The sequence below is a fragment of the Salvelinus alpinus genome, chromosome 25 (assembly GCF_045679555.1).
Source record: "Salvelinus alpinus chromosome 25, SLU_Salpinus.1, whole genome shotgun sequence".
Lineage (NCBI taxonomy): Eukaryota > Metazoa > Chordata > Actinopteri > Salmoniformes > Salmonidae > Salvelinus > Salvelinus alpinus.
In genome coordinates this window covers 10,850,140-10,863,947 of record NC_092110.1, presented here as the reverse complement: position 1 = coordinate 10,863,947, position 13,808 = coordinate 10,850,140, and the positions used below count along the sequence as shown (strand labels likewise).

The following is a 13,808-nucleotide window of genomic DNA, read 5'->3' as shown; positions in this document are numbered from 1 at the left end:
TCGAGACCTGGCACGTCCAGCAGATGGTCATCGCATCGTGACGTATACGCCGTCTGTCACCAGCCCTCGACGAGTCTCCCCCTGGTGGCTGACCTTCTGTACGCCACAATACATTTTAGAATAAGACTGACGTCACAAAATGTGGGAAAAGAAAAGTGGTCTGAATACTTTACGAATGAACTGTATATTTGGTCCCATTTTTCAAGAGCTGAAATAAAAACACCACAAATGTTCCATACGCACAAAAAGCACTTCTCTCAAATTTTGTGTACTTTTTTTTTTATATCCCTGTTAGTGAGCATGTGTCCATTGCAATTAAAATCCATCCACTTGACAGGGGAGGCATAGCTGATTAAACAGCATGATCATTACACATGTGCAACTTGTGCTGGGGACAATAAAAGGCCACTCAAAAATGTGCCGTTTTGTCACACAATGCCACATACATCTCAAGTTGAGGGAGCGTGCAATTGGCATAGTGACTGAAAGAATATCCACCAGAGCTGTTGCCCGAGAATTACATTTTCATTTCTCTACCATAAGCCGCCTACAATGTCATTTTAGAGAATTTGTCAGTACGTCAAACCGGCCTCACAAATCGCAGAACACGTGTAACCACGCAAGACCATGACCTCCACATCCGGCTTATTCACTTATGGGGTCGTCTGAGACCAGCCACCCAGACAGCTGATCAAACTGAGGGTTATTTCTGTCTGTAATAAAACCCCTTTGTGGGGAAAAACTCATTCTGATTGGCTTGATGTACCGGTGTCCTCATGCTGTTTTTACCAGGGGTCCCACTATGTCCATGGCGATGCGTTCAAAGGGCACCCCGATGATCAGTAGGGGGACCAGTGTGTTTCGGAAGTGTGCCTTTGGGGCAGTCATTTGACACTCCGGGCAGCTGTAACAGTAGTTTTCCACGGCCCTCCTCATCCCGGGCCAGTGGAACTGGGCGGCGATCCGTTCCCGGGTCTTCTCCATTCCCAGGTGCGCCCCCAACAGGTGGATGTGGGCCAGCTGAAGAACAGTTCCCACGTACCGTCGGGGAAGCAACAATACCTCTCGAAGTTCCCCGTTGGCGCGACACCTGATACAAAAGGTTATTCTTGATTTGGAAATGGGAGTATTGCCTGTCACTCACCCCCAGAAGTAGCTGTCCATCCATCGCTATCACTTGGGCTGCGGCGGATTTCAAGTTAGGGTCCTCCCACTGGGCCGTCCCGAATTGTCCCCTCAGTTGGCCCCCAGGGGGTGTCTCGACTGGCCCCTCGAAATCGAGGAGGGGGAGGCTCTTCCTCCCGTGGTTCCCCGGACCCGTAGATGCAGGTTGGTCAACCGTTTGCTTCCGGGCCACACAGGCGATGGGTCGTCCTCGCTCTCATCTTCTTACGGCTCGTACCTTCTTCCTCAGCTCGTGCCCCCACAGGGCCGCGAACAGTGGACAATCTCGTCCCACTAGGAGAGGTACCGGCAACTCTGGTACTGCACCCACCATCATCTGGCAGTTCCCTTGTGGCGTCACAATGTTGGCCCATACGGTTGGATACCGCTTTGTGTCCCCGTGAACACAGCAAATGGACATCTCCCTACTCCATTCGGTCTCCTGGTTCAGCAGGCCCGTGGTTACAAGGGTAACCATACTTCCGGAGTCTAATAGAGCTTCCGTGTTGTGTCTGTCAACCTTCACCGGGACCATGGGTTCAGTTGATTCGTGGTGTGCCCAACAGGAGGTGACGTAGTTCACTGCATGACTCACCTCGCTTCTGGGACTTGCAGATGCCATCGACTCCTCTCAAGCCGGGAAATTCCAGGCCATGTGCACATGGGTGCCACACTCAAAACTCCTTTGGTCTCCAACAACCTGGGGTCGTCGGTGGCATGTCGGCCCTACCCCAGCCGTCTCTACAAGGGTTTGCGGTCCTTTGGCCCTGCCGACTGTTGGTTCAGGGTACCCAGCAGTGGGGCTGTCCTTCCGACTTCTTGAATGGGTCGCCGACTCAGCCCGGCTACCACTCAGCAGAGCCTGAGTGTTCTGATGCGTCTCCACTGCTTCCAGGAGGCCCTCCAAGGTCTGGGGCGCGCATAGACTCGCTGCCCTCTTCATGTCGTGGGGTAGTGCCCGTAGGAAGCGATCCAGGACCACTTTGTCTAGGATGGAGAGGGTGGGTACGTCGGTTAGGAGCCATCCCCTGGTGACGCGTAGTAGGTCGCTCATCTGGACTCGGGAGGGATGTGTCGGCTGCAAAACTCTAGTTGTGGAATAGCTGAGCCCGATGGGCCAGGCTGTACCCGTAGCGGCTGAGTATCTCCCCGTTTGAGTCTGTAGTAGTTAGCCACCTGTTCATCATTCAGGTCCCAATACGCCTTTTGGGCATTTCTCCGAGAGACTGGCCCACTTCTGCCTAGGCCATCCTTCCCGTAGTGCTGTCCGTTCAAACGTACAGAGGTAGGTTTCGATGTCGTCATCTTCTGTTAGCTTGATTAAAAATGGGTTTGGATGTGATTCAGTAGACGCTCCTCCTTGTAACTTCCTGATTTCCTCAATGAGGTGGACGTTTTGTAGCCGCTGTTCCTCCAGCGTTCGTTCCTGAACCGCCTGCTGGGCTTGTTGGGCTCGGATGAACTGAGCTATCAACTCGTCCATGCTGAGTAAAAGTCATCCCTGATTTGACCACGTTGTCAGATTGCCCGCAGGGGGTTGGGTCAAAACGTTTACACAGATCAGACACACAGAGCAGGATTAGCTCAGTTTCAAAGGTGTTTATTAAAATAATCGGCCAAAAGAAAAGGTCTCCCCCAAGAGACCCTCTCCGGGATACCGTCTTCTGGGCTCCGGGTCTAGCTGTAGCCTGTGGGGATCAAAACTGAACTCCCTCCTGTTACCTCTGGTACCGTTCCCAACTATACGGGAGTCCTTCTCTCCCCCAGTCTCTCCCTTGTGTGCTGCCCTTCTGGCAGCTTTATGGGACTTGTACAGCTGGTGAGCAATCAGCCTTTGATTACACACCAATCCCCAATCAGCCCCAATTAGTCCTGGCCGGAGAGCCCGTCGAGACCTGGCACGTCCAGCAGATGGTCATCGCATCGTGACGTATACGCCGTCTGTCACCAGCCCTCGACGAGTCTCCCCCTGGTGGCTGACCTTCTGTACGCCACAATACATTTTAGAATAAGACTGACGTCACAAAATGTGGGAAAAGAAAAGTGGTCTGAATACTTTACGAATGAACTGTATATTTGGTCCCATTTTTCAAGAGCTGAAATAAAAACACCACAAATGTTCCATACGCACAAAAAGCACTTCTCTCAAATTTTGTGTACTTTTTTTTTTATATCCCTGTTAGTGAGCATGTGTCCATTGCAATTAAAATCCATCCACTTGACAGGGGAGGCATAGCTGATTAAACAGCATGATCATTACACATGTGCAACTTGTGCTGGGGACAATAAAAGGCCACTCAAAAATGTGCCGTTTTGTCACACAATGCCACATACATCTCAAGTTGAGGGAGCGTGCAATTGGCATAGTGACTGAAAGAATATCCACCAGAGCTGTTGCCCGAGAATTACATTTTCATTTCTCTACCATAAGCCGCCTACAATGTCATTTTAGAGAATTTGTCAGTACGTCAAACCGGCCTCACAAATCGCAGAACACGTGTAACCACGCAAGACCATGACCTCCACATCCGGCTTATTCACTTATGGGGTCGTCTGAGACCAGCCACCCAGACAGCTGATCAAACTGAGGGTTATTTCTGTCTGTAATAAAACCCCTTTGTGGGGAAAAACTCATTCTGATTGGCTGGGTCTGGCTCCCCTGTTGGTGGGGCTGCCTCCCAAGTGGGTGAGCGTATGCTCTCCAAGGCCCACCCATGCCCTAATTAGGCTCATAGACTAGGGCGCAACTCAATACTAGGAAGGTGTTCCTAATGTTTAGTATACTCAGTGCACACACACACACAACAGTTCGAAAGTTACAGGTCACTTAGAAATGTCCTTGTTTTTGAAAGAAAAGTATATTTTTTGTCCATACTACTCCCTTCACAGAACAGCGCAAACTGGCTATAACCAGAATAGAGAGAGGAGTGGGAGGCCCCAGTGCACAACTGAGCAAGAGGACAAGTACATTAGAGTGTCTAGTTTGGAATAGCCGTCATTTCTCAGAACAAGAATAAACTGAGCAGTTTCAGAAGAAAGTTCTGACCATTTTGAGCCTGTAATCGAACCCACAAATGCTGATGCTCCAGATACTCAACTAGTCTAAAGAAGGCCAGTTTTATTGATTCTTTAATCAGAACAACAGTTTTCAGCTGTGCTAACATAATTGCAAAAGAGTTTTCTAATGATCAATTCGCCTTTTAAAATGATCAACTTGGATTAGCTAACACAACGTGGCATTGGAACACAGGAGTGATAGTTGCTGATAAATGGGCCTCTGTACGCCTTTGTAGATACTCCATTACAAATCTGTTGTTTCCAGCTACAATCCTCATTTACAACATTAACAATGTCTACACTATATTTCTGATCGATTTGACGTTATTTTAAAATGGACAAAAAAAATGTGAATTTTCTTTCAAAAACAAGGTGACCCCAAACTTTTGAACGGTAGTGTGTACACACACACAGCAAAAAAAAGAAACGTCCCTTTTTCAGGACCCTGTCTTTCAAAGATAATTCGTAAAAATCCAAATAACGTCACAGATCTTCATTGTAAAGGGTTTAAACACTGTTTCCCATGCTTGTTCAATGAACCATAAACAATTAATGAACATGCACCTGTGGAACGGTCGTTAAGACACTAACAGCTTACAGATGGTAGGCAATTAAGGTCACAGTTATGAAAACTTAGGACACTAAAGAGGCCTTTCTACTGACTCTGAAAAACACCAAAAGAAAGATACCCAGGGTCCCTGCTCATCTGCGTGAACGTGCCTTAGGCATGCTGCAAGGAGGTATGAGGACTGCAGATGTGTCAAGGGCAATAAATTGCAATGTCTGTACTGTAAGACACCTAAGACAGCGCTACAGGGAGACAGGACGGACAGCTGATCGTCCTCGCGGTGGCAGACCACGTGTAACAACACCTACACACGATCGGTACATCCAAATATCACACCTGCGGGACAGGTACAGGATGGCAACAAAAACTGCCTGAGTTACACCAGGAACGCACAATCCCTCCATCAGTGATCAGACAGTCCGCAATAGGCTGAGAGAGGCTGGACTGAGGGCTTGTAGGCCTGTTGTAAGGCAGATCCTCACCAGACATTACCGGCAACAATGTCACCTATGGGCACAAACCCAACGTCGCTGGACCAGACAGGACTGGCAAAAAGTGCTAATCACTGACGAGTCGTGGATTTGTCTGACCAGGGTGATGGTCGGATTTGCATTTATCGTCGAAGGAATGAGAGTTACACCAAGGCATGTACTCTGGAGCGGGATCAATTTGGAGGCGGAGGGTCCATCATGGTCTGGGGCGGTGTGTCACAGCATCATCGGACTGAGCTTGTTGTCCTTGCAGGCAATCTCAACGCAGACATCCTCCTCCCTCATGTGGTACCCTTCCTGCAGGCTCATCCTGACATGACCCTCCAGCATGACAATGCCACTCGTTCTGTGTGTGATTTCCTGCAAGACAGGAATGTTAGTGTTCTGCCATGACCAGCAAAGAGCCCGGATCTCAATCCCATTGAGCACGTCTGGGACCTGTTGGATCGGAGGGTGAGGGCTAGGGCCATTACCCCAAGAAATGTATGGGAACTTGCAGGTGCCTTGGTGGAAGAGTGGGGTAACATCTCACATCAAGAACTGGCAAATCTGGTGCAGTCCACGAGGAGGAGATACACTGCAGTACTTAATGCAGCTGGTGGCCACACCAGATACTGACTGTTACTTTTGATTTTGACCCCCCCTTTGTTCAGGGACACATTATTCCATTTATGTTAGTCACATGTGTGGAACTTGTTCAGTTTATGTCTCAGTTGTTGAATTTTGTTATGTTCATGCAAATATTTACACGTGAAGTTTGCTGAAAATAAACGCAGTTGACAGTGAGGACGTTTATTTTTTTGCTGAGTTTATACACACACACACTATATTTAGTAGATGATTTTATACGAAGTGATTTAGTCATGTGTGCATATATTTTACATATGGGTGGCCGGCCCAAGGAAATTAACCTGCAATCCTGGCTTTGCAAGCGCCATGCTCTATCAACTGAGCCATACAGGACAGCTATGAATGCTGTGTGTGTGTGTGTGTGTGTGTGTGTGTGTGTGTGTGTGTGTGTGTGTGTGTGTGTGTGTGTGTGTGTGTGTGTGTGTGTATGCCCATCCATATGTGTCTGCTGTTCCCAACATCTAAACCAGCCTGCAGCGCCATTGATACCGCTGTCTGGTCCCTCTGTATGTCTGTCAATAATCATGACCACTTACAGCCAAACATCCATTGTCCCTGCAATATCACATCATTATTGACATCCCATAGAATACCATTGGACAGATTCCAGACAGGACGGCTGCCAAGTGGGATATCAAAGGATTATTTATTACATTACGCGTGACCAGACAACACCCCATTTCTATGACAACACCTATAATGCATCAGAATTCCTGTCTGGACTGGATCAAATCGCATTTTTTGTCACATGCTTCGTAAACAACAGACAGACTAACAGGAAAATGCTTATGGGAACTTCCCAACAATGAAGGGAAAAATAGAAAAAAAATATAGAAAAAATAATAATGAGGGATAAATAAACAATGAGTAACGATAACTTGGATATATTTTCCCAGCCCCCGTACCCGTAGGAGGCCTTTTTCCTGGCCGTCATTGGAAATATGAATTTGTTCTTAAATGACTTGCTTGGCCCTCCGTTAGTTAAATAAATGTAAAATATAAAAACACAGGGCACGAGTAGATACAGAATGCACATATAGGTGGGGCTAAAGTGACTTGGCAACAGGAGAGATAATAAACAGTAGCAGCAGTGTAGGTAATGAGTCAAGAGTTAGTGCAAAAAGGGTCAATGCAGATAGTTAGATAAATAGTCCGGGTAGCTATTTCGAAGTCTTATGGCTTGGGGGTAGAAGCTGTTCTAGATCCTGTTAGTTTCGGACTTGGTGCCTCGGTACCGCTTGCTGTGCGGTAGCAGAGAGAACAGTCTATGATTCCAGACTGGAGTCTGAAAATGTTTTGGGCCTTCCTCTGACACCGGCTGGTATAGAGGATTGGATGGCAGGGAGCTCAGCCCCAGTGATGTACTGAGCCGTATGCACTAGCCTCTGTAACGCCTTGCGTCGGATGCCAAGCAGTTGCCATAACAAGCAGTGATGCAGCCAGTCAAGATTCTCTCAATGGTGCAGCTGTAGAACTTTGAGGATTTGAGGGCTCATACCATATTTTTTCAGACTCCTTAGGGGGAAGAGGCGTTGTCGTGCCTTCTTCACGACTCTGTTGGTGTGTGTGTGTTAATTCATTAGTTGTCGTGGACAACAAGGAACTTGAATCTCTCAAGCCACTCCACTACAGCCCAGTCGATCTGGATGGGGGCGTGCTCGGTCCTCCGTTTCCTGTAGTCTACGATCAGCTCTTGCTAACGTTGAGGGAGAGGTTGTTGTCTTGGCACCACACTGCCAGGTCACTGACCTCCTCCCTATAAGCTGTCTCATCATCGTTGGTGATCAGGTCTACCACTGTCCTGTTTTGTCAGCAAACTTAATGATGGCGTTTGAGTCGTGCGCAGCCACAAAGTCGTGGGTGAACTGGGAGTACAAGAAGGGATTAAGCACGCAGCCTTGAGGCACCTCCGTGTTGATGCTCAGTGTGTTGGATATGTTGTTGCCTACCCTCACCACCTGGGGTTGGCCCGTCAGGAAATCCAGATGCAGAGGGAAGTGTTCAGTCCCAGGGTCCAGGGCTTAGTGATGAGCTTCGAGGGCACTATGGTGTTTAACGCTGAGCTGTAGTCAATAAACAGCATTCTCAAATAAGTGTTCTTCTTGTACACGTGGGAGAGGGCAGTGTGGAGTGCAATAAAGATTACGTAATCTGTGGATCTGTTGGGGCGGTATGTGAATTGGAGTGGGTCCAGGACATCTGGGATGATGGTGTTGATGTGAGTGATTACCAGCCTTTCAAAACATTTCAAGGCTATGGGGCAAAAATAATTTAAACAGTCCCTGTGCCCAAGAACGCCAAGGTAACCTATGGTGGTCTGCTTGAAAACACATCGGCTACGGAGAATGGTCTGGAACTGCTGGTGCTCATGAATGGTTCATTGTTGCTTGTCTCAAAGCTAGCATATAAGGCATTTAACTCGTCTGCTAGGCTCGCGTCACTGGGCAGTTCGCTGCTCGGTTTCCCTTTGTAATCAGTGTTAGTTTGCAAGCCTTGCCATATCTGACGAGCTTCAGCGCAGGCGTAGTAGGATTTGATCTTAGTTTTGTATTGACGTTTTGCCTGTTTGATAGCTTGTCAGAGGTCGTAGCTGGATTTCTTATAAGCGTTCCGGATTAGCGTCCCACTCCTTGAAAGCGGCAGCTCTAGCCATTAGCTCAGTGCGGATGTCCTGTAGCTTACCATCCACTTCATCAGACCACTAGTACTTCCTGTTTGAGTTTTTGCTTGTAAGCAGGAAACAAGATAGAGTTATGGTAAGATTTGCCAAAGGGAGGGCAGGGGAGAGCCTTGTATAAGTTTGTGTGTGTGGAGAAAAGGTGATCTAGAATTGTTTTGCCTGTAGTCTCACTTATGATATCTTGATAAAAATGAAATAAAACATATTTCAGTTTCCCTGCACCTAAAATCACCGGCCATGAGAAGAGCTGCCTCTGGGTGGGCACTTTCTTGTTTGCTTATGGCCCTATACAGATCATTGAGTGTGGTCTTAGTGCCAGCATTGGTTTGCATTGATAAATAGAGTGCTATGAAAAATATGTTGGTAAATAGTATGGTCTGCAGCTTATCATAAGGTATTCTAAACTCAGGAGAGCAAAAACTTGAGACTTCCTTAACATTCGAGATTGTGCCCCAGCAGTTAACAGACACACCACTCCTTCCCTCATCTTACCTGAGGCTGCCAACCGGTCTTGAAGATGTATGGAAAAGCCAACAAGATGTATATTATTCATCTTCGTGTTCAGCCACGACTCTGTGAAACATAGAACATTACAATTCTTCAGGTCCTGTTGGTAGGATAGTCTCAAACGGAGCTCGTCCAGTTTGTTCTCTAGTGACTGTACCTAGAGGCGGTTTATTTACTTGTCAACAAAGTTTGGTCTGGATGCCGGCTCGTCTGCATCTTTCGCGCCATCTCATCCAATTTTGAGTCCCGGTGATTAGGGCCTTGTGTCGGAGTATGCAGAACGTCCATAGCTGCTGACTCGTTGAAGTAGAAACCAGTTAGTGATCACTGTTCTGATCTCCAGATGCTGTGTCGGAGTTGTGCAGAACGTCCATAGCTGCTGACTCGTTGAAGTAGAAACCAGTTAGTGATCACTGTTCTGATCTCCAGATGCTGTGTCGGAGTATGCAGAACGTCCATAGCTGCTGACTCGTTGAAGTAGAAACCAGTTAGTGATCACTGTTCTGATCTCCAGATGCTGTGTCGGAGTTGTGCAGAACGTCCATAGCTGCTGACTCGTTGAAGTAGAAACCAGTTAGTGATCACTGTTCTGATCTCCAGATGCTGTTTTCAGTCACACAAAATAGCAGAATTGGTCAGGAGCCAGTAAAACGGCTGCTATCCACTGCAACGCCTCTCAGTTCATTCTCAAACCATATGTTTGGGTGCAAATATATCAACTTCATGTGTAAGTTATTACAGGTCAACTATCTCTCCCCATAACAGCACAGTGATGACTGTGGAGGATGTGGAGAAGGAGTGAAAAAAAAGGCACAAAAAAACTGTTTTGACCAACAGACAGCATGAAATGTGGCTAACATAAAACCCATCAAAACAGAGTATCTAAAGCAGAGCAGATAGTTCAGTGTGAACAACAGGCATACCAGAGAGAAAACATCACTGCCAGATGCCACAGCTCTTCCCCAGGTCTGCCAAGCTACAGGCCTGATCTTATCCAGGCGAGACGTGTGGAGCCCCAAGTCAGAGACACACAACTGTCTGGTGCATCAACGGACAGACGCAGTGGTGTAGTGGAGGGTATACGCCGTATACCCACTTATTTTCAGTGGGCATTGCGTATACTCACTTCTTAATCCCCATGACGCGTATAAAAGTAGTGTCGAGGATGTATATGTCGTATCAATTAATAAGGTTGATGGAACAGGAACAGAATGTTTAGCCTAAAATGTTGATTAACTATTATTTCTTCACATTTTAGGCGCAGCATTGTGCAAACTGCGGTAGGCCTTTGCGCAAATGTTCCAAAATGCAATTTGCGGGAGAACACAGTTCTAAAATTCGCGCCACACATGCGAGCGGTTTAATGGAGAGAGATGGAAATATCTGTTAGAAATGTAGAAAGAGGGGAGATCTAAAGATGCAACAACTATCATGGGTTGCGAATATGACTAGAATAATGCATTCGGCTGTTAGACAATGAAAGAAAGTTGAAAGAAAACCAATAGAAGTATTTATAAAATAATTGTCTCAACATTTCTATAGTGGGATTTTGGCTATAGGCTACTTTGAACCAAGGCAAGACATTAATATGAAGTAAAAACGTCCAAGTTTCAAACAATTAAGGAACAGGAAAGACATAGCGATGCTAATGATAGGCCTAACTGTCTTCTGCTAGATAGAAAGACTTTCCCAAAAAGTAGCTACAAAGTAGCTTATGCCTACCTGGCAGAATGATATCATGATTTGCATCAATCCAGTGACCATTTGTTTTGCAAACTCATGTGCTACAGAAACACTGCTAACTAAACCACAGTGCAAGGTGCATGTGCACTTGAATTAAAAGGGTAACTACTCTCAAAAATAAAAGTAGTCTCGTGATGTGGTTTAAGCATTGTTATGGACTTAGAACATCCAATTTTGTTGTTTTTCTATTAAAAAAGTGTTACTTTCAGAGCGAAAACCTGTTTCAATAGTAGAACTACTATTAGCATACTTGCACAGTACAGCTTGGGTTGGCCTGACTGTGAAAGACCAATATGGGATTCATAATTTTAGGGTGTTCAGAGTGTATGTCACTGTTTCTTAAATAAATAAGACAGGATGTCTTTCCTTTGCTGGTCGGGCCATTTGAGGAATTCTTGGCAAAATTAGAGTACCCACTTTTCCAGGCACCACTACACCACTGGACGGACGGAAGGAATGGAGGACTGAAATAACTTAGAGATAACGAGAGAGCTTCCTAAATAATTTTTCTGCTGACCTTTGAAGTAATATCAATAACTTAAAAGAAAATAACAAAACACAGCTCTCTGTATGTATCCTGTATTACTCTTCTTCTTTCAAATATGAACTAAGTGGATGCTTGGCAACATCCCCTCGTCTATTAAGGCACCTCCCCGTTTGACAGTTTTCTTCCGTTTCGTGCCTACTCAATATGACCCAAGCCATATTTCCCTCATCCTGAGGCATAGAGCTGTGGTGTTTACCATGCTGGACTTTAAGCTGATACTGTTTGACATCTCTGTTTTGGCCCATTGTGAGAGGTCCAATCAGGACACAATGGCTGCAGATGGATTCTCTGTCTTGTTTGGCCAGTGCCTGGGACGACTGACTCGGTCGGCGGAGCGCGTGGAAGCCCTGCAAGTCGAGGGGCCAGACTGTACTGCTGGCTGCTGCTGCTGCTGGGTAGGGACAAGGACAGGCACCATCATGAACTGGTAGCCAATGCCTGCACAGACACTCACTGGCCCCCTTCTCAATGGAGTCTGCAGAGCTAAATGAGGATGAGCATGTCTCACTCATGGCAGCTAACCTTTTAATGGATCAATAGTGAGAGTAATAAGGGGATAACAGAGAGCTTGGGGTTATTAGGATGAGCACTAGGAAGAAGCTATTCTCTATCCCTATAGAGGCATGAGCGCTGGGCCTTTGTTGACCCTGTGATGACCATACAAAGAGGAAGCATTGGCCTCTGAGTTTTCTGAAGTTTCCTTCATCTGAAACACTGTATTATTGCAACCCCCCTCCAAGTCTCTGATCACAACTTCTATCCCTCCCTCTCTCCTCTAACCCTACCCACTCAACCATCACAATCTTTGCTCTCCCTCTCCCACTGCTCTCTCCTCTTCTATCCTATCATCTCTACCTTCTGCTAAATCCTTCTCTCTCCTGTCTCCTGATTTTGCCTTTTCAACCCTACTCTCCTCCCTTTCCGCATCCTATGACTCTCACTGTCCCCTTTCCTCTTGGCCCTCACCTCCTGCTCCGTGGCTGAGTGACTCACTGCAAGCTTACAGGATAGGGCTGCGTGCAGCTGAGCTGAAACGCAGGAAAAGTAAAGTTCCGGAGGAACTTATCCCTTCCTTCTCTTCCTCTGTATCTGCTATTAAGCCACTTTTGATCACTCTACATTTCATTCTTCTGCCTCTAACCCTAGGAAACTTTTTTCCACCTTCTCCTCCCTCAATCCTCCACCTCCTACCTACCTCTCTGCGGACGACTGTTAACCACTTTGAACAGAAGGTTGACGATATCCTTTCCTAATTCACTCAGCCTACTGAGTCCACTGGTCCCACTCTCACAGAACTCCCCTACGCCTTGACCTCTTTCTCCCCACTCTCTCCAGATGGAATCCTGCAACTAGTGATGTCCAGCCACCCGGCAACCTGCCCGCTCAACCCCATCCCCTCTTCCCTTCTCCAGACCATATCTGGAGACCTCCCATTACTTACTTCCCCTCATCAACTCATCCCTGACTACTGGTTGCGTCCTCTCTGACTTCAAGAAAGCCAGAGTCGCTCCCTTCCTCAAGAAACAAACACTCGACCCTTCTCACGTCAAAAACTACAGACCGTTATGCCTTTTCTTTCTTTCCAAAACACTTGAGCATGCTGTCTCTGACCAACTCTCTCTCGATCTCTCTCAGAACGATCTTCTTGACCCTAACCAGTCAGGCTTCAAGACGGCTCACTCAACTGAGACTGCTCTCCTCTGTCACGGAGACTCTCCGCACCGCCAAAGCTGACTCTGTTTTTATCCTCCTAGATTTATCCGCTGCCTTCGACATTGTGAACCATCAGATCCTCCTACCCACCCTCTCAGAGCTGGGCATCTCAGGCACTGCACACTCTTGGATTGCATCCTACCTGGCAGGTGGCTCCTACCAGGTGATGTGGAGAGGATCTGAGTCTGCACCACATGCTCTCACTACTGGTGTCCCCTAGGGCTCGGTTCCAGGCCCTCTCCTATTTTCTCTATACAATAAGCCACTTGGCTCCGTCATATGATCTCTCCTATCACTGCTATGCAGATGACACTCAACTATTTCCTCAACTACTCAACCTTCCCCCCTTCTGACACCCAGGTGGCAACACGCATCTCTGTGTGCCTGGCAGACATCTCAGCTTAGATGTCGGCCCACCACCTCAAGCTCAACCCCGACAAGACAGAGCTGCTCTTCCTGCACTACAAGACCATGGTGCTTGCCTACGGAATAGCAATGGAAACTAGCCCTCCTTACCTTCAGGCTATGCTCAAATCCTACACCCCAACCCGAGCACTCCATTCTGCCACCTCTAGTCTCTTGGCCCTCGCACCCCTATGGGGGTCAGCTCCCGCTCAGCCCAGTCAATGCTCTGTCAGGGCACCCCAAAGATGGCTTCCTCCTGACGCTAAATCAGCAAAGTTCCTGCCAATCTTCAGAGAATGTCTG

General features: G+C 47.2%; 1 protein-coding gene across 3 annotated transcripts in view; it reads right to left on the bottom strand.

Moving 5' to 3' along the window:
- Nucleotides 1-13,808, bottom strand: part of LOC139553357 (disheveled-associated activator of morphogenesis 1-like) — a 93,028-nt gene that overhangs the window by 34,250 nt on the left and 44,970 nt on the right. The window lies entirely within an intron of this gene.